This window comes from Protopterus annectens, chromosome 1.part2 (assembly GCF_019279795.1).
Source record: "Protopterus annectens isolate FY-2018-M chromosome 1.part2, PAN1.0, whole genome shotgun sequence".
In the NCBI taxonomy this organism is placed as follows: Eukaryota; Metazoa; Chordata; order Ceratodontiformes; family Protopteridae; genus Protopterus; species Protopterus annectens.
Genome location: NC_056727.1, coordinates 389,834,696 through 389,857,609, shown reverse-complemented (window position 1 = coordinate 389,857,609; position 22,914 = coordinate 389,834,696). Strand labels below are relative to the sequence as shown.

At 36.5% G+C, this 22,914-nt stretch overlaps 1 protein-coding gene across 1 annotated transcript in view; it reads right to left on the bottom strand.

Moving 5' to 3' along the window:
- PLCB1 (phospholipase C beta 1) overlaps positions 1-22,914 on the bottom strand; it is a 4,354,095-nt gene that overhangs the window by 816,373 nt on the left and 3,514,808 nt on the right. The window lies entirely within an intron of this gene.

Genomic DNA, 22,914 nt, shown 5'->3' with positions numbered 1-22,914 from the left:
AGCAGCAGTGCATCCTAATGTGTGTCCATTGTTGCACATTCTCTAACCTTTTTAAGTGGAGACCTACAGGTAATCATTTTTAATAGGGTTATAGAGGGCGCAACATCCACATCCAACACTCGTGCATATTATTTGTCAGTTTTGATGCCTTTTGTTATAGAATTTCATGTATTTTGATTATAGCCTTTGCTGACTTGAACTCTTTTCAATTATTTTTTTTAAAGATACAAACTGAAAAAGACATTTAGAGGCCTTCTCAGTGTATACATTTTAGTCAATGAATTAGGTAACTGATAAATAACTAATCCAACTATTATAATACTAAATAAACCTGCATGTTTGATTAATTATGATTTGATATGCAGAAATACATACCATATGTAAAACAAATGTCAAATTATATAGAAAGGACATATTCCTGACGGCAAGCTTAGAAATGCCATAGTTTCAGGAAAGCTGAAATGGAAAAACAGAACTTCAGAATTTAAAAAGATTGTGTAGATCTTTATATATATATATATATATATATATATATATATATATATATATATATATATGGATTCACTTTATAACCTCGAAATACTGAAATATCGAATTTCAGTATCTCGAGACTATAAAACCGAATCCACAAAACACCAACACAAAAGAAACGGGAAATTCACAACACCGAAAACACTGCACACACTATACCACACATACACCACAACACACACATCACAACATAAACAAACAAAACTACACACATACACAACTCATACACACATAAGCAGGGGGCAAGCCCCCCACACCCCCCCTACTTATATATACTAACTCCGAGATAGCACAAACACAAAACAAAAGCCAACTCACACACGCACATTCTCCAACCCCTCACACACACATCAAACACATCAGCACACTCACACACACTCTAAATCCCACTCAAAACCCTTAGAAAACACTTATCTGACATAACACCTACATCCACACATGGCACCGCACACCATCAAAACACAATCTGAGACATTACGCAGCGTAAGTTCATAACCGCGAATTCAACATATATTCGAGTTCGCGATTATGACCTTTCACTATTTTTAACATTCGGCTTTATAGTCTCGAAATACTGAAATTCGACATTTCAGTAATTCGAGGTTATAAAGTGTTTCCACATATATATATATATATATATATATATATATATATATATATATATATATATATATATATATATTTACTGGGGGCTGTTACATAACTGCAGTTGTAGCTGCTTTGTAGAAGATGCTAGTAAATAAAATTTAAATAATCCTCTGCATCTGTAATGAATTCCTATTTCTGAAAAGAATTAGTAAATCAACCAGCAAGACTATGTGACCTTTATGTCAAGGCAGGGTAGTTACTAGAAAGTGAAAAAGGTGTAGCCTCTTTCTCCCCAGCACCCTCCCCCCACCTGACTTCACCATAATATCACATTACTGGAGGAAATAAAATGGCTATTGAATAATTGCCATCCAAAACTGCATGCTATCTTAGCACTGGTCACTGTAGTAGGCAAGAAGGTTCCAGTCATCATTGTGAGTCCAACTTGCTCAACAAAACAGGGAGGACACCCAAGGCATGCCTTGAACGAGTAGCAAGATAATTTTTATGAATCCTACCCTAAGTGTGTTTACTTGACAACACAGCTCATGAGTGTTAATTGAACAAAGCAGCTTTACATTTATTGTACATAGCATACGAAGTGAGAGAGATGATGTTTTAAAATAAAGTAACTACAAGCCCATTACATGGAAAGTATTTTATTTTAAAGATTATTAACATCTTCACTGTGTTGAGATGTAATAAGCATAGTTTTTAACACACACACTTCCTTAAGTACAGATACTAATCAATGTAACGCAGACAGCATATTGATTTTCACTGCCTGGCACTTATCAAAAATGCAGGCATTTTCTTAGCTGAGACATGACTAATTTTTTAGGAAAACAGGATGCTGTCTGGTAGTTAACTTTTTTTAATTAAACAATTGCATAAATAATCAGACTGTTCTTTAGTATGTGATATGTAAGGGAGAGAAAACGGTGGAAAAATTAGATGCTCCATTTTGCTATGTTGACTTAGGGCAGCATTGATAGTCATTTACACAAATGTATTTAGGCTATCTGTTAGTTAATGTGTATGTCAAAGTCTCTTCTATGGAAATTGTATGTCAAAAGTCTGTCCTTAAAACTATGTTTTGTAAAAAATTGTTCTCTTGGAGCTTTTCTCCCCGGGCCTCCACTGAAAATGGACTTGTAATCCAGTTGGACTCTCCCAGTTAACAAATGTAAAATAAAATAAAATAAATAAATAAATAAATCTGCAATGTCCAGGAATGATCAGAGCTGAGCTGCAATACATAGAGGCCATTTATGCAAATGCAAGATGACCACAGATGAGCCTATCCAAATGTAATAATGAGATGTAAATGATGAATGCTGTAACTCAGTGTATGCTAATGAAATATTCTCTGCACCATTTCTGATTCAGAGAGAAAATTTGCTCCTTTTTCACACTATTTGCAGATACATTATATTAATGGAAGTCTCACCAAATCTATCACAGTTGCAACTCATGATAATGTTGTCACTTGCCGCTAGTTTTGTTATGTTCAGGTGTGAATTGCTTGTCTTGGCTGGGACAAAACCACTTCTGCACAGCCGCACTTGCCAGCCAAGAAGGTGAAAATATAAACAAAGGAGATCTCATTATAATTTTGACAATCAAGAAGTCCTTGATAGGTTCAGAGTGGACAGGGACGCTAGAAGAGTCTTAGTGGGTATGTTTGATCTACATAGGGTACTGGAGGAACATGTAGATTTCCTATCTCTGTGGACACTAAGGTATGTAAAGCCCTCAGTCTATTTGCTATGGGGACTTTCCACAGACAGACTGGGGACATGATGGGGATCTCACAGGCTTCTGCCTCAAGGATACTAATGCAATTCTTGAATGTACTCTTGGCATGTGTGCACCAGGACATCTGTTTCCCAGTGTCACTTCAGAATACAGCCAGGATGATACATACCTTTTTTGGGGTTACCACCTTTCCCTGATGTAATCAGTGTGATAAACTGCACCCATGTTATGATTAGGGACCCATCTGGTCCACAATAGGAAGGGCTACTATTCCAACAATTGCCAGGTAGCATGCGATGCATGGCAGGCATCATCAACATCTCTGCCCAGCATCCTGGTAGTGTACATGATAACCATACCTAGCACATTAGCTTACTCTACCACCTCTCCATGCATGGTAGGATGCCCGGTGGTCATCTTGTTCGTAAGTGGAAAAATATTTTTTTAATTGTATTGAAGTATTTTTTTCATATTAAAATATATTGATGAATACTCAATATTTTTGTTTTGTCCCCACACCCTTTTCTCCATCTCTGTTTTTTTCAGGTGATGCTGGATATCCACTGGAGCCATGGCTCATGACACCAGTGAGACATCCAAGTGAAACTGCAGAGGAACTGTATAACTCATCCCTGTCTCAGACATGTATTGTTATTGAGAGGGTCTTCACCCTCTCAAAGAGCCTTTTCTGGTGCCTGGATGGTTATGGAAGTACTCTTAAATATGAACCTGTTACTGCATGCAGGATGTTTACTGCTTGTTGCATTCTGCATAATATGATCATGCATCGGCCGTACCTGATACGACCAAAACAAGCTCCTAAAGGAAGATCAAACCTGTCTAAGAGTAAGTGGGAGTGAGCCCTAAACTGGAAACACTCCCTCCTCAGCTTAAACAAGGAATTAAGACTTCTTGTGAAGACCTTGAAACCAAACTACGAATCCAGATTAGCTTCCTCAATTAAGGACAACCATAAGGCATTCTTTAGTTACATCCTTAACCTAAATGGAAAGGCTCAGATTTGTGCCGAACTGGTAGCTAATGATACCACATATACTGAACCTGTGAACATAGCTAACCTATTGGCCAACAGGTTCTGTGAAAACTGCACTCGCCTGTCCCTGCTCACATACACCATGACATCACTACCATCTGTCCCCTACCATTTATATCTAAAGAGCAGATCCTAAATGCCCTCTCTAAGGCCAAAAACACAGCAGCTATGGGACCTGATAACATCCCAGGCTGGGTCCTACATGGGTTTTAGCAAGAATTAGCAACACCATTGGGTACTCTTTTCAATTATAATCAATGCACCAGCGTCACCCCAGCTGAATGGAAAATGGCCACCATTATTCTCTTGCACACAGGTTGTGCTGTCACTGACACTGGGAACTATAGACCTATTAGTCTGACTAGCCTTATCTGTAAGGCCATGAAGCAAATCATCACGGACCTTATCAACAAAGATATAGGTAATCTCCAAACACTTGATCCTACTCCGTTTGGAATTGTCAAAGGGAGATCATGCCTGTTAAACCCGGTGAACTTCTTTGCGACAGTCATCAAGGCCCTGGACAAGGGGAAATCTGTGCACATGACTACCAAGACTTAGCCAAGCTTTGGATGCTATCCCCCACTCAGGCATCATTGATAATCTCACTCAGTTAGGTATCAACCCTTATATCATTAGATGGTTTACTACCTGGATAACTGATAGAACATATATAGTCAAAATAGGGGAATCAACCACCAACAGCAGACCTGTAAACCAGTAGTGTTCCATAGGGATCAGTCCTGGGACATTTACTTTTGGAATCCAAGCAAAAATTAAAGGTCTGTGGCTGACAATATGACTGCAAACTGGGAGCTGTCATAGAATCTCCAAATGATGTCAACATCCTACAGTAGGGTGAAAAAATACATAGAATATAATTGATGCATGCAGTGATATCTGTGGGCTGTGCTGTGTGGTACATGTCCGTCTAACATTATCTCTCATCTTAAATTATTTTTTTTTATTTTGGAAAAGTTATGCATATTATTGTTAGTTAAAGCAATTCCTGGGTGTTCACTGACTCCTGTTCAATGGTATTATAAAGCTTCATATAAATAATAATCACATTTTTTTCTCTGCTTTGATGAAACAAATCTGCTGTACTGCTAGTACTGAATGTCCTCAACATTTCAATATTCCTTTAGTTAATCCATTGCAATTGAATGAAAATGTAGGGGGTCCTGAACATCAGATTGTTGTTATGTTGCCATAAACAATAACTTGTGACTTCAGAGATATAAAAAAGGTCATCACTTGTGCAGTGGAGAGCATGAAGTGGCAGCAATTAAGTCTGACAAGATGCTCATTGTAATCTGTAAATATCTTATAATATTTCTCTAAAAAAATTCTGTGCATTAATAGTTTTATGTTGTAGATAACTGCCCTCTGCAACAGTGGTAATGCCCATAACAATGACTTTTATCCCAGCTTTCCTTGATGGTTTATGTAGTAGGTTTTTGGAAATAAAATGCATACATTTATAAAGTTGGTTCCACCACCCATAAAATACTTCTTTTCTTTTTTGTTATCTTATTCCTGTTCAAATTAAATGTTCAGCCGTGTATTTGAAGGTGAAAGTGTAAAGTTACAGAATTGTCAGACATAATTCACAGTAGTTTAAGATTAAATGAGTCATGCACATGTCATAAAGACAGGCTATGTGGTGGCGTGAGTGATTTTGAAGATGAGTTATTATGAGAATTATAAGTTGAGTTGGTCAGATGTCATGACCAGTTTGGTGTAGGTGATCCTGCAGACACTGATCTGATAGTGCTATGGGACTGTGATTGTGACCTTGAATGGGATGTTCTGCTAGGTGTACATGAACACTGATATGGTCTGTTGTGCTAGTTCATCTTGATGGTATAATCATGTGATCTCCCCTCATGTCTCTGGACAGTACCCCATCCTTTTCCCCTTGTATGACTGACTCTAGCTTTACTTTAGTATGTCCTAACAAGTGTATGAATGGAGGTGGCTACCGATGCTTGGTATGCCACCATACTACACACCAGTGTGACCGAGGCATTATCCCAGCTCTGTGCCATTTCCATGTAGTGCTGGAAATCCTTATGTACACCCTGGAGGAGTCTAACCATTTCCAGCTGACTCTCTGTGGCAGTCCTCTGAGCTCTAACAATGTCACAGCATATTGTCTGTTGGGCAGTTTCCTGGGGTAGCTGTAACAAATTCCTGTGCCTGGCTCCCTTTTGTAATGGTGTCCCTGTGACAAATGTTACATCTGAATGCCTGCATCATCGTAAAACTCTCAGTTTGGAGATACTGGTATTGTTGAGGTTGTTCCTCCTGTGCAAGGCTGAGTGTGATGTTATCAAACGCATGACGTTGTGAAGCATTGTCACTTCCTGCGGAGTTACTAACATGTTGTGTGGTCTGAGATTCTGCCATTAAACTTGGGGACTGCCTGCCACATTCCTCAGGCTGCCTCATAAATATAACTATGATATAATCATCATCAATAGCAGCAACACCCATTCTGCTGCTGACATCATCTAAATTTATTGGAACAATGGAACCACTTATTTCTGATGCTGACCCTGCAAACAATGACTTGAAAACAGTAATAATAAGGAAATAGCATGCACTACCGTATGTGTATAAAGGGGTGTGCAGGACACTTGCCATGCACACTGCATTCATTTCATTCTTTGCTGATGTGCAAGGTTTACCTATTAATAATTAGTTGGCATGAGTTTAATGTGATCACTCCTTGGCAGCATTCAATTTGTAGTGGTATGAGGAATTACATTCTGTATGGCCTTGCTTCTAGAATGTCCAGCCATAGCTTTTGCCCTTTTCTTACATTGCTAATGCTTAATTTCTGCCCCACACTGCATTAATATTGAGAAGTACTTGATTCCAGCCCCTGGTCTTCTTGGCTTGTTTGCCCCCCCCCCCCCACACCCATCAAAGAAAAGTCTTCCATAAGTCCTAAGGGCTGAGATGAGGACATGGTTTTCCTCATGGCTGAAATTATCCATGCTCTGCATTAATTCCTTACTTTCCATCATTAATGCATGTTAAAAAAGGGTTACTGTCTCAAATTGAAAAGTTTTTGATGTGATCAGCTTTTAAACTACAAAACACTGGCCAAGTGTGTGCACCACCCTCTTAAAAATGTAAGCCAACACAAACCACATAATTAAATACAGACATCTAGCCAAAAACAAATTGAGCTATATTACTTGCCATGTAGTCAGGTCATTAAAGATATCAGTTTTATAAAAAAATACTTCCTTTCCCTATGCTCTACCATTGTCATGCGTGCATGTATATATCCATAATACTTCCATTTTTTTATTCATCACTATCACTTAAACATCAATGAACACCCATACATATTGATATCCCAACTACTGTAGAACTTCACAATTAAATGGCTGCATTTATAACATATACATGCAGTCACTAAATGATACCAAATTAATGATTATTTTTATTGATCATTGATCATTTCCACTGCTTTTGTACTGAATTCTTCCTTCGAAATGACAAAATTCCATCAACCATTCACTGCCATCATAATACGCATATCATATATGTAAAATCAACATTGATTAACTTTAATTCACTAACTTCACTTCTTTTTAAGTGTTTCTTATAAAATTATTTTTTTTTATTTTTATTTTTAAAAAGTCTCCAATATCCTAAGGTATTTGCCCATTACCTGAGTTTTAGTGAATTAATATGGTAATGTTCAACTTCTCCAAGTAAATTCAGTGCCATTTATCAGGTTAATAACAATCCTCTTACCCCCACACAACATGGTTTCAGACCAGGGCATAGCACTATCACATCCCTCTTGAACTTCACCAACACTGTTAACCTAGCCAGAAACCAAGGCCAACCAGTTTCTGCTGTGTTTCTGGATCTGTCCAAGGCCTTTAATACCATTTCCCATAGCCATCTTCTAAAACAGCCCTCTTCACTTGGTCTAGCAAATACTTCTACCAACTGGTTTTCCATCTACCTTTCCATTAGACTCCAGTCTGTTAAATTATTTCTTACTCATCCCTCCTATCAGTCAAAACAGGTGTTCTCAAGGTTCCATACTGGGGCCACTGCATTTCAGCATACTTGCCAAAAACCTACACTCCGCCAAATATCAAGCATCTCTCATACAATAAGTTGATGCCTTCACATTAATCTGTTCTGTAAGTAACATAATTATTCTAAAATAGCTCACCTAAGTGCCATTTTCATCAAGTGACAGCTGGCTCAATAACTCCAAACTTCTGCTCAATCAGAAAAAAAAGCTATTGTCGATCCTTCCAGAAGCTCTTAAACACCTCAAACAAAACCTCTGAGTAACAGTGTCTGATAATACTCCTATAGAAGTCATTGTCCATACCATGTTATTATCCATGAAAATTGATGATAACCTGAAATTTGACATACAAGTGCAACAGGCTATCAAAAAACTCATCAATAATTATGGATTCTCATAGAACAAAAATGTCTTAACTGGTTCATCCAGGAAAATCCTGGCCTCTACACTCCTACTCCCCACTTTAATATATGGTTCCGCAGTGCTGCTTAAACTTCAAGCTTCCATCCAAAAATAAACAAAACCTCTTTTTCTTTTTCTTCTTCTCTTTTGGCTGTACCCATTAGGGGGTTGCCACAGCGGATCATCTGTTTCCATTTCTTCCTGTACTCAGCATATTGCTCTGTCTCGCCAACAACCTGCATGTCCTCTCTCACCACATCCATAAACCTTAAATTAAGCCTTCCTCTTTTCCTCTTACCTGGCAGCTTCATCCTTAGCATCTTTTTCCCAATATACCCAGCATCCCTCCTCAGCACATGTCCAAACCAATGCAATCTTGCTTCTCTGACTTTGTCTCCAAACCGTCCAACCTGAGCTGACCCTCTAATATACCAATTCCTAATCCTGCCCATCCTTGTCACACCCAGTGCAAATCTTAACATCTTTAACTCTGCCACTTCCAGCTCTGACTCCTGCCTTTTTGTCAATGCCACCGTCTCCAACCCATACAACATAGCTGGTCTCACTACCCTCTTGTAGACCTTCCATTTCACTTTTACTGGTACCCGTCTGTCACAAATCACTTCTGACACTCTTCTCCACCCATTCCACCCTGCCTGTACTCTCTTCTTTGCCTCTCTTCTACACTCACCATTACTCTGAAGTGTTGATCCCAAGTACTTAAACTCATCAACCTTAACCAACTCTACTCCCTGCATCCTCACCATTTCTCTAGCCTCCCTCTCATTCACACACACACACATATTCTGTCTTAGTCCTGCTGACCTTCATTCCTCTCCTCTCTAGAGCATATAACCACCTCTCCATGGTTTCCTCAACCTGGTCCCTACTCTCACTACAGATCACAATGTCATCTGCAAACATCATAGTCCATGGGGCCTCCTGTCTGATCTTGTCTGGCAACCTGCCCATCACCAATGCAAATAAAAAAGGGCTCAGAGCTGATCCTTGATGTAATCCCACCTCCACCTTAAATGCATCTGTCACTCCCGCTGCAGACTTCACCACTGTCACACTACCCTCGTACATATCCTGTACCACTCTTACATAGTTCTCTGCCACTTCTGACTTCCTCATACAATACCACAACTCCTCTCTAGCCACCCTATCATATGTTTTCTCCAAGACCACACAGACACAATGCAACTCCTTCTGACCTTCTCTGTACCTCTCCATCAACACTCTCAGAGCAAAAATCATACCTGTAGTGCTCCTTCCTAGCATGAAACCACACTGCTGATCATTAATCATCACCTCCCTTCTTAACATAGCTTCCACCACTCTTTCCCATAACTTCAAGCTGTGACTGATCAGTTTTATCCCTCTGTAGTTACTACAGCTCTGCACATCACCCTTATTCTTAAAAATAGGTACCAAAACACTATTTCTCCACTACTCAGGCATCCTCTGACTTTCCAAGATTTCATTAAACAATCTGGTTAAAAACTCCACTGCCATTTCTCCTAAGCACCTCCATGCTTATACTGGCATGTCATCTGGACCAACAGCCTTTCTATTCTTCATCCTCTTCATAGCTGTCCATACTTCCTCCTTGCTAATCTGTTTCACTTCCTGATTTACTATCCCCACATCATCCAACCTTCTCTCTCTCTCTCTCTCTCTCATTCTCTTCATTCATCAGCCCCTCAAAGTATTCTTTCCATCTGCTCAAGACACTCTCATCACTTGTGAGTACATTTCCCTCACTATCCTTAAAATAACATATGCGGACAACAATACAGATTTCAAAAATAAACTAAATCAGTGAAGAAAAATTTGTCAGTAGCTCATCAAATGCAACAATGCTAAAACAGGATGATTGACTTGAATTACCCAAGCAACTCACTTACACGCAGCTATTCCTAGTCCACAAATTAATATACAAACCAGAACAAAACACAACCCTACTAAGGTTATTGCACACATACACCCCTACTAGGCCACTTTGATCAGGAAACAAAATGCTTCTCACTATCTACAAACACAGCTGTCAGCAAGAAGTTATATCTTATCTAGCTGTGTAGCTCACTTGTGGAAATCTATCCTCTCATCCCTTAAACATACTCACCACCTTTCCAATTTCAAGACCAGTCTAAAAAATATCTGACACCCGGAACTGTACTTGTACAACTCTCAAAACAGATGCATGACTACTTATGCACTATAACTATGCCTTTTCTCACTCTAAATTCACTAACACATCCATATCTTAGCAGGTAGTAATGGCCTGACATGAAAAGAAAATGTCTGTTTAATGATACTGTACTACTAATTTATGGTCTTCTACTTTTCAGCCAACACTTGCTACTATTTATTTTCCTCTCTCACGTCCTTCCATAACATTCTTATCTTTTATAATAATAATAAATTCTCTCTCTCCATGTCCCGCCTGCTTATTATTCCTCACCTTATTCCATTCCTCTGTCTGTTTGGCCAGCAGAATACTCTATTATTTTTCACCTCCATACATTATTGGAAATGTAGTCAACATTTTAAATAGCTATATATTAATTTACCTGACATAGGCTATCGACTTCTGCAGTGTGTCTTGGTACTGGCAGTACATATTGTATTCAAAATCTCAATTTATCCTAGTAATATTTCTGTAAATCTATTTCAGTCTGTTTGTGTTTTTATCTGTTGTGGGGATAGTAATACACTAACATGTACAGCAATGTATGGCTCTCCATCGGTCTTGGCTGGTAATGAATGTGCCCGCAGACTCACATGAATGTGCTGCGGAGAGCTCCACAGTTCACAGCACTCCTCAGCAGTCTTCTACTTGCTGTAGTAATTCATGAATGGCCCCTGACTAACCTAATTAAATGTGTTTATAGGCTCATAGGTTGGTACTAGGCTATCAGCCCTAGGGCCTATACAAGCCTAGCCATAACAATTCCCTGGCTATTTCTTCTCACACTATTTACTTCCCTGGACCCATGTCTAGCAGGGCGACTGACGTGATCCCCGGGGTGAATTTCCTTTCTCCCATCCAATCGTCAAGGTTCCCTTTGAAGAGGGCCAAAGAGGCACTCTGCTTGACATGTATGGGCAATCTATTCCAGAGTCTGGAGAGTCTCTGGGTCAGGAACCTATTCCTCCAGCATGTTTTGTTTATTGTGATGACAAGGTTCAGATCCCTGGAGCATATGGCTCTGAGCGATTGGGATTTCTTTAAGTGTAGCATGTCCAATAGCTCTGGGTTTGACATGGCCTTGTATGTTAAGCAGAGATCGCCTCTGAGTAGACGATATGCGACAGAGTATAGCTGGAGTTTTTTTAAGGCAGTCAGCATAGGGCATCTGCTTTAGGCCTGTGATTCTTCTAGTGAGGTATTTCTGCGGCCTTTCCAGTTGTTGCAGATGTCTTGAGAGGTACATACCAAATGGGGCGTTGTATTCTATAATGGGTCTAATGAGGGATAAGTACAGTGGGACAATGACCTCCTTTTTTCTGGATGAAAAGGCCTTAGTGATGAGGTGTGCCACATAGAAGGATTTCCTGACTGTTGTGGCGATGTGGTTATCGAAGGTGAGACCACTGTCCACCTGTGTCCCTAAGTCTCTTATCACACTTTTGGTGTTTAGTGTACTGCCACCTACATGGTAATTCACGGATACATGTTTTTTTCCCAAAGGGGATAACTATACATTTCTTGGCATTGAGCTTGAGTTTGGTTAAGGTAATGTCGCACCACATAGGAAGTGGTTCTTAACCTCTGAACTATAGCCCTGTTCTTACTTTCTTCACTTTGGTTCTGTCACTTCATGCCTTGGCATCACCTGTGAAGGCACGAAAACATGTTCGTAGCTAGTCAGACAAAAAGACATTTCTAATGCTCTATCTTCTCGATGATTTGCATTGAGATAAGATCAAGGTGTGCAGACATGAGATATTTGGCAGGATTTGGCAGTCCACATGTCAACCCTGACAGGCATTACAAACTCAGGGCAGCAACACCATCACCATTACAATGATTTGTAGAAATGTAGGGCTGACCAGCTGGCCGACTGGGTAGGCCAGGTAAGCCAAGAGAAGGCCATAGATCTGTGGTAAGTACAAAACTTTGTTACTTAATGTTCTTTATTTCATTGGGTCATATTAAAGATAAAAAAGTATAACAACTTTGCACAAGTAGAGGTATTTCCTGAAAAATATATGTGTAACTATAAATATTATCTGTAATACTGTTAAGAAAATGCAGAGGAAATCATAAACGTGTATACACATGAATGCATCTTTTGAAAAAAGATATGTGTAGTGTGTTAACATACATTTCTTAATAAATGCAAATGTGACATATGTTTACTAAAATAATAATCTACATATTCATGAAATTATGGACAAAGTCAGTCAAACAAAGAACTAATGGATATTTTAAATCTATACTGAATTACCAGTATGATTTGTGTAATTTGAATCAGTTTATTTGTAATGAAGATTGACATCTGAAAGTAACTAATACTGGAATTAAGAATAGTGAGAACAACAAGGACACGATCTGATGGACTGCTTTTATAACTACACTTGGGTGAACCACAAATGGATAAAAGATATTCTTTAAAATTTGGACTATAATTGAGGATGGCATTTTTGTGAGAAAAAAAAAATTGGGGAAAACCTATAATAACCTACAGAATAGGAAAAAACTTTAAGGACCTATGTAAGAAAGGTGACACCTTGGGGATGAATAATACAGCCTGTATGAGAAAATGTGGATACTGCCAAAATTGTAAGTGCATATGAACTGGTACCTCTTTTACCACTGGGGAGAGGTATATAAAATGTGTGATAAATACAACTGTGATTCCATCAATGTAGTATATATTACCTTATGTGAGAAATGCCCTAGCTATTATGTCAGCAAAAACTGAACGTCAATTAAGTGAAAGGATTATGAACACACTTATAGTATATGGAAACATAATGCCAACAATGCTTTAGCAAGGCATGTGCACCAATTTAATGACCATGACTTTACATTTATGGAAATTGCGGGGGCCCATGGGGGTGTTCATTTGGAAAAAAAGGAATTTTGTTGGCAGATTTTACTGGATGCAAACCACTGGCAAGGAATTAATGAATTTTGTTCTATTAATAGCATTGTAAAATTGAAAGCACTGGCCAGGTAGAAAGCTATTATTATAAAATGCATTTTTACCACCATTAAATAGGTGTAGCACTTATGGAATCGTTTAAGAAGTGAACAATAAAAGTTTTGCACTGTTTTAAACAGAAGAGGAGAGGTGACATCCTAATTTGTCCAACATGGAGTGTTTTCTATGAATATTTAAATAGTTTAATTTGGGATTTTAAACATCTGATGAAGTTCATAAACTCACAGTGGACAGAAGTGCTAATCTTGGAAAAATTTTATATTTCAACATTTTGACATTTTGAGAAAACTTTTATCTTTTTATATTTTGAATGAAAGTTGCTTTTAAATGAATGAATTACCTTTCAGCTTTCACAAATTGGTTTAGTGTCGTGCATGTAGTGTGAGAAGACTTTTCCTGGATTTAGCTTTAATTCACTGGGTCATATTAAACATAAAAAACATATAACAATGTTGTATAGGTAGAGGTATTTCCTGAAAAAGATATGTGTAACTGTAAATATTATCGGTAATGCTGTTATGAAAATGCAGAGGAAATCATACACATGTGTATATACACATAAATGCATCTTTTGAAAAAAGATATGGGTTATGTGTTAAAATAAATTTCTTAATAAATGCAAATGTGACATGTTTATTAAAATAATAATCTGCATATTTAGCTCTGAAAATCAAAGGCATAATACCTGTGCTGTATTATAAGAAGTAATATTTTCATGTATTTATAAAGACTGAAAAAAATTTGCAGTTATATAGTCTAATTTAATTTATTGATATTGCATAAACTAACTTACTACTCAAATTACATGAAGACAGTTTTATGTAAAACACTGCTTGTTCAGAAGTGTTATAACTGCACATAGCGTGGCTGAAGTCTTAGTCAGACACCACAACCTTGTCAAAATGATAACATCATTACTCACTGTACTAAGGTTTCATAGGTAAGCACTAAATTAGCTGCTTTTATGGACCATTTTAAGCCCATTCATTTTCCCTTGGTGAGACTCAAACTCTGTACTGCTTGTTTGTGAAATAAATACTTTAACCATTAGGCCAAAGCCAAGTTGAGAGTGAGGGTTATTTTGCCAAGTGAATGACCAGGACAAACTTTACTAAAATGAGTACGTGTTTTATTTCTGCATTACCTAGCAAATCAGACATATTTCTACAGCAAAGGAAATACATTCTTCCATGATTTGCTACATTTCTCTTTTGTGAATAAGTCCTGTCTGAATACAATGTTACCTGCACACCACAGTATTTTGAAAACAACATTCGACCAATATTTGAAACATACCTTTCTCTTTTTTTATGCATATGTAAATAAAAAAATAATAATCAAGTACTGTAGTGAATACATTGCCTGGAAAATACATGAAAACATGAATTCTGTAAAGTTCTGTACGACTATTTGAATACGAAATAAGGTAGACCAAGACACAACAGAAAAAAAGAGTAGTCAGGCTGGTTGAATCCTGTGGTAAATATGAGTGAAGTCCTATATAATACTATTTGTTTAAGCAATTTATTACTATAGCAATAACCCACGCCTGGGTGTGGGTAATCCTAAATTTACCCACGGTTGGCGTGGTTTGGTCCCGAGCGGCCCGAGGACCAAACAAAGCCAACCGTGGGTAAATTTAGCATTACCCACACCCAGAAGTGGGTTATTGCTATTATACCATGACATTATTTAAGAAAAGAAACTATTACTTTTCTTAAATAATGGCATAGTATAATGCCTGTTTACTGCCCTTCCGCAGATGTCTGGCATCGGCGGCAGTTCTGATGTACTGCGCCTGCGCAGTACATCAGAGCTGTTAACAAAAGCAATGGAGAAAGCAAGATCTCCGTTGCTTTTTTAGCTATGTTAAATGAGTTTAACATGGCGAGACAGTTAAAATAAGCAACGGACATCTCCGTTGCTTATTTTAAAACTGTCTCGCCATGTTAAACTCATTTAACATAGCGAAATAAAAAAGCAACGGAGATCTTGCTTTCTCGTTGCTAAAACACTGCCTGCTATGTTAAATGGGTTTAACATGGCGAGACAGCTTTAAAATAAGCAACGGAGATCTCCGTTGCTTATTTTAAAGCTGTCTCGCTATGTTAAACCCATTTAACATAGCGAGACAGTGTTTTAAAAAACTGAGTTATACTAAAGGAAAAAAGTCCTGGCGACCGGACCTTTTTCCATTAGTATAACTCGATTTACAACAGGCACGCTGGCCAATCAGCGTGCACGTTTTGGGGGGATCATGGTATAATATATATCAATCTCTCTTTCTCACTCTGTCTCTCTTCCTCTCTCTCTATCTTTATATACATATAAATCAGAAGTGCATTATTCTGTTGTAAACTTTAATTTGAAATGCATATAAAAGTTTACATCACCCAGCTTCAACAATGAAGTGAAATCATTAAATTAGTATAAACAAGAGTGAGAAATATTTCAGTGTATGACTATTGTACTCTGAAACTGTTTTCTTTAGCAGTCATAAGGAAATATTTTACAGCACTGTGGATAAAGAACTGCAGTGAAAACATTACACTTGTAGAAAAAAGAACAGATTATGTTGAAATAAACAGAATTATTTTGTGTTTAACTGATATGTTTAATAATTGCAAAAGATGATTTCAGTACTGTACGATCACACAAAGAAATATATGTATAGAACTTGAGAGGAATGCACTCCTCTTCAAAATACACACAAACACTTCTCACATCATTCTTTGCAAGTTGAAAAACACTTCCCAAGTGAGTACTCCTATTGTATGTATAAGCACTTCCCATACACAAATTTTACTACAATAAAGCTTTAATAATAATGTAAAATTGTTATAACAGATTAAATATCCTGTGACAATGTGCAGATTCATTGTATATTTTATATTTTGTTTCTTCCCCCTTTTTTGTTTGTAATATTTTAATTATGCATTTCTTTCTCCTTTATTACTTTGCTTCTTATGATCATGCATCAGTCTGGTGATGAAGTGACCCAGTCTGTTGCTGCAGCTCCCAATTGCAGTCCCACTATGACTACTGATGACCAGCCAGCAGCAGTAGAAATGGATCCCATGCAGGAGGGGTTCAAAGGCCTCAGAAGTGGCCCAGGCACACACTTCCCAAGTTAGGGATCACAAACCCTCTGCCCATCAGAGGACATTCTCATAGGGTCAGGGTGGTGGCACCACTCCTGCAGGCACCCTGTCACATGGCAGCCTGGCAAGTTTCAACTAAAGGCTTTTTCAGAACTTGGTAGAGAATGCACTGGCGTGGCTAGTGGACAGACAGATTCAGCCTGTTAAAGACATGCTTTCCCTGTTGGTCTGTTGGTACTGATATCCACACACCACATGCCCCTACCCCCTCAACACTGGGTCCTCCACTGCACCGACCATCTGGCTGTGGAAGTATTTAACATTCTGTAGACTTGACACCCTTGCACCTTCGCTTTCTCTGCCCTTCTTCCTTATCCTTTGTCCAGTACTCTCTTACCTTTTCCCACTCACATTACTGTCTAATATAAAAAAAATAAAAAAATAGGGGTTATATCACACAACAAAAACAGTGTTCTTCCTCTCCCACCTCCTTGACCACAAACCCTCTAGATGTTTTCCTTCTGTGTTCCACTCTTTGTTTACTTCCCCCTTTCAATCCTTCCCATCTCTTACTTTCTATTCTTTAAAAAAAACATCCAGGTGTCCACATAATGGCATCTCCATATAAAACATTATAAACCTCTTTATTTTTTTTAATTTTTGATTATATATGCTGCTTGCTGTACATACAAAGCTTCAGGCTTTTGTGTATTAATTCACACATTCTAACTCTGGCTTTTACATATATCATGTTTTTGCCTTAAATGGGCATGCTATTAAAAATACCGTCGCTGCTGCTTATTCAATGCAAATAACCTGTGCTGAGCTTATTTGGATATATGTCTAATGCCGCTGCTCACAAATAACTGTGAAGCGTTTGCGAAGTACTACACTACAAATACCAGACTTAAATAGTATAAGGAAAAATAAAGCTCTGTGAACAGTAGTGGCATATTATCTACACAGATTAGACTCTTATCTCAGGCAAAGATTTGCAGCAGGAAATAATAGAAAGGATATAATGGCTGCTAAGAAAAAAAGGACAGTATGATGACTGGAGATCTCTATGTGCTAGATGTTAAATGCAATACAGAGCAGGACTACTCTAAATGTTTTAAGTGGGGCAAGTATTTAGACAAGAGTATGTTAGAATCCTGCTGCACTGCACACAGTATTTTAAAATATAGAATTTGATTTGCGATTTAGCAGTAACACCATCCTGACAGCTAATGTAACTGACTTGATTCAGAACAAAGATATTATAGCTGAAGAAGGATAACATTTCTACAGTGGTAGAGAAACATTAGAATGTTCTAACAGTTGCCATATGCCTTCATTTTTTTCTCTCCTTCTTTGTATATGCTGCTAAGGGAACCTAGAACCTAGGTTCCCTTTTTCCTTTCTTTATTTAATCACTTTATTTCCTACTATAGATGTCTGCCATCACACATATCCTGAAGCCCCTCTTGCATCATCTGGTCCCCCCTCCACTGACACCTGTCTAACTTGGACTTTCAGGCTAGTGTCTAGTGAATGGGCGATATCCTGACTGCCAGCAGAAGTGGCAAAAAATGCATTCCTTTCCACCTCTCTAACCGACTCCTTGGAGACTGGGTTTGCAAACTAGTCGGAGTCACATGGGCCATGTTGTATTTGTCTGGGTCACAGAGCCAATGCCAGGAACTATGTTCCTGGTGGAGGGCATAGTTAACATGCAACTCTCATTACAGCTACATCTGGAGGTGTTATTATACACATTGCAAGCATGTTGCTGCACATACTTGAATTCAGCCTTATATTCTCATTGCTAAACTCTGCTCATGTGTGTTGATATGCTCTGTTATAAAATATTTTTTATTCTATTTCACACACACACACACACACACACACACACACACATACACACACATATATTTATATATATATATATATATATATATATATATATATATATATATATATATTACATATAAATATATAGGTTTATATCTATCTATAGATGTAGATGTGTGTGTGTGTGTGTGTGTGTGTGTGTGTGTGTGTGTGTGTATATATATATATATATACATATACACACACGCACACACTATATATGCATATATATATATATATATATATATATATATATATATATATATATATATATATATATATATATATATATGTATATATACACATCTATAGATAGATAGATATAAACCAGTTGTAAAGTGCTATACTGTAGTTTGAACCCCTAGTTCCTGGTTGAAAAGAGTTGGTGTTAACGATTTCTCTTACCAAGCAAATAAACAGAGAAACAATCTTGCAGCATGGCAAAATACATAGGACAAATATTCTAACTTATATTTCATAGATAAACTGTCTCCCTTTCTGAGGGGCAACTTGTGAGCATAAAAAGATAAAGTGTCTTAGTCAGGGTCAGACAATATATATATATATATATATATATATATATATATATATATATATATATATATATATATATATATAAATAATGGCAAGGGAGTGCAGGAGTTATAGATGTTCAGTTTTGCATCCCAGTACTTTAATTGTTAATCTATGCTGCCCAGAACAAAAATTATTAAAAAAGACAGATTATAAAACTTGCACCTTCCTGATAGCAACCGCAGAGAAAACACTGACATTTTATATTAAATGTTGATTTTAATATTAAGTTTTACTTAGTAATTAATATAGTTAAATTTTCTTTTCTTAATGTATAGCTAGATTACAAAGTCCTGAAATGACTTAAAACAAAACAGTAGTAGCATTCCCTGAGGAAGTTAACTAAACACAGAATAATAATGGGCAGTGAGACAAAGGATGAATTTTACAGCTGAAAATGGACAAAGTCAACAAGAGGAAAAACAAAATCAGGAAACTAAATAAATAATAAAATAATTGAGTGGCTAAATATGTTAATGAATAATAAGCCCTCCTTTGTTGCTTTTTCCCTATACCTCTCTGCACTTCTTTTTTTTCTTTCTTTCTTTGACCTCTACCTATATGGTAAATTTTACATATTTTCTTCATGTTTCTTGTGCAGATATTGGCAAGAGTTTGGTTTACATTATGTTCTTGTGAAAAATTGTATTATTAATAGCAAAAAAAAAATATATATATATATATATATATATATATATATATATATATATATATATATATATATATTATATATAACTTTAAATAATGCATATAATTTTACTTATCTAATTTGTTTTCCTTTTTGTAATCTAATACCACCCTCAAAAATTGGAAATTTGTAACACTGATTGTCAAAATGTACTTCTAACTGTTTTCCTTTTCTTAACTACAATATTACCTAAACATTTTATGTATAATCAATGTTCTTTTACTCGACTGCTATTATTCTTGTATTCTGTTGGAACTTATCTCCCCGGGCCTCCGCTGAAAATGGACTTGGTTCCAGTCAGACTTTCCCGGTCAACAAATGTAAAATAAATAAATAAAAATAAAAAATATATATATATATATATATATATATATATATATATATATATATACATATAAATATATTTAGTTTTTACATATTTTAGTAAGGTCAATGTGAGTTGTATGTAAAGAAAATTATTATAATGAGTTTTACTTCTGTTTCTTTAAATGACAGATTATTTAAAATTTCAAATATAATTGTTAGGGTGATTTTATTGGTTGTAAGTAACTATATAAGCACACTTAATGACATTTTTAACATATTCTGATGAACTCTGCAGTTTGCAGATGAAAGTGCTTAATCTATGTGTGACTATAAAGATTCTTATCTGCATAGTGAATTTTTTCACTTTGTTCAGGACTGCTGCAGGGGAGTACAGGTGCTATCTGCGTGGACACTAAACTGTTTTATCTTGGTTCAGTTGTTTGGGAGTGCAACATTTTTTGTGGACTCTGAAGCTTTCTTAGATTGTTTAAGAAAATATGAATTTACTGGACAAGAAAATATTACAGGTATTATTCATGTGATATAATTATATGCCAGTATTGATCAAGAAGAAGGCCTTGAATTTGTTAGGTTTTATTTAAAGAAATGTTGTAAATTAGATATGGCTTGTATTAAAATGTTCTGTATGTCAACTGACATTGTGCTCAAAAATATTTTTTTTTTTGGTTTGAAAAAGGGGTATACCAAAAGAAAACAGGTGTGATGGTGGGGGCTAAGGATGTCCCTGCTTTTGCGAATTTGGTTCTTTGCTGGTCAGAGTCGACTATATTGGTCACTTTACCTTTATTCACGTATGTGAAATCTTGTAAAGGATATACGGATGATTTGTTTTTTATTTCAGGGTGAACAAAAAGTTATTTGAACAGTTTGTTAAAGAAATTAATCACAGTATTTCCTGGCTTGGTTTTACTGTAAGTGGCAAAGGAGTGGTATTAAACTTTTTTGGATGTTGTTATTAAAACAGATAAATCAAAAATTTGTAAGTTCTATTTATAGAAGAATACATTTAAAAATAATTATTTACATTGGTATAGTCTCCATCCAAAATACGTGAAAATGAACATCTTTAGAGGACAACTTATTAGATCCAGTAAAATTATTAGTAAAGATATAGTGTTTTTAGATTAAGTTTATTTTATTAAAGAACTTTTTTGAATAGGAAATATCCGTCTGAATAACTGGGTAAAATAGAATGCAACGTAATTGATCACCGCTGGACCAAATTCACCCCATTTTGAATAATGGTATTTCTTTCAATAATATTGAAAGTAGGATTCCAAATGAAATTAAGCAGGTTTGTGATAGAAGTCTAGCTTTCCCAGTATACATGACTACTGGCAACCAGGAGGTTAAAGAAATTATAAAAACTAATTGGAAAGTTGTACTACGAAACTATGATTTAGCCAGAATCATTGGCAGAGTTCCACAGTTTGTTTATAAAAAATCTTTTAACATTAAAAAATAATTGGAAATTTACATTGTTAGTGATAAGCAATTATTTGGAAATAAAGTTGTCACTTTTCTTTGTGACAACTGGGATCAATGTAGGTTTATTAGTAACATAGAACGAGCAAACAACTAACCAGGAAGCCAAAGACTACATGAAATGAATCCAGCAATGGTAGAAACCATTCCAGTTCATGGTTGTTTTAGAAACAATCCTTTATTGGTAAAACCACTGTAATTCATGATTAAGCACTTTTGCCCAAACATAGACTTCTTCAGAACCATGAAACCATATGTAAACACTGAACTTAAGAGCTGAGAGAAGTAAAATCACACCACCAAGAGTAGTCAATCAACAGACAGGCTGAGCAAAGCCAGGAAATGTTCTTAAATGTGAACACACACCAAAATACACTTCCACATTAAACCAAGTAAAAATGGCTAAAAACAAATCTAGAATGTCAAAATACTAAAAAACACCATAATAGTTGTAAAATATTGCTCAACAAATGTTAGCTTTTCTTTTTTAAGTTAACTAGCAATGGAAATATAGTCATTCAATCCAGGTGGATTTGTTGTGTCTAAAGCCAACTGCCAATACATCTCATGATGTAGAAGTCGGTTTTCCCAATCACCAGAAAAGGCACCTGCTTCTACCTGTTCAAGCCCCCAAAAAGTGAACTTCTTGAAACTGGATTATGTACAAGCATGGCTAGTCAAAGCACTCTTCATATCCCTTTTGAATATACTATAATAATGTTGGCATATCCTTTTGTTGAGTGCATTTTTAGTCTTACCAATATAGAAGGCAGGGCATGACATATATTTTACAAACCAGACTATCCTCTCCGATCAACAATTGAACTTACCACAGCTGTTCATACCCCTATTTTTTTCTATTATATCACCTTCATAGCTGGTTTCAATATAAGTGTACTGATGACAACATCCACATATGGTCTTTGTCCAACAGTCACTTGGTCTGGAAACAGTTGGTTTCTCTAATAACTGTTTTATTTTTGGCTTGTTTTTAAAAGTGAGTGAAGTGAAATCAGGAAGCTTTTGCTTAGGTTGCTCATCACAATATAAGATGGCCCAATTTCTTCACACCACTTTTTGGATACTTTTATAATCCAATGAGTAATGTAAAATCATGATGTTGTGTCCAAATCTATCCTTACTTTTGTTTGTGTTTTCTTTCAATTTAGTATTATCAAGGCCATACCTAATTATAGGTGTGTACCTATTATCTCTGTCTGCTCACACATCCTTGTGAAGATCATCAAGAAGGGTTTCAGCATACCGTCTTTCCAAAAACAGAGATT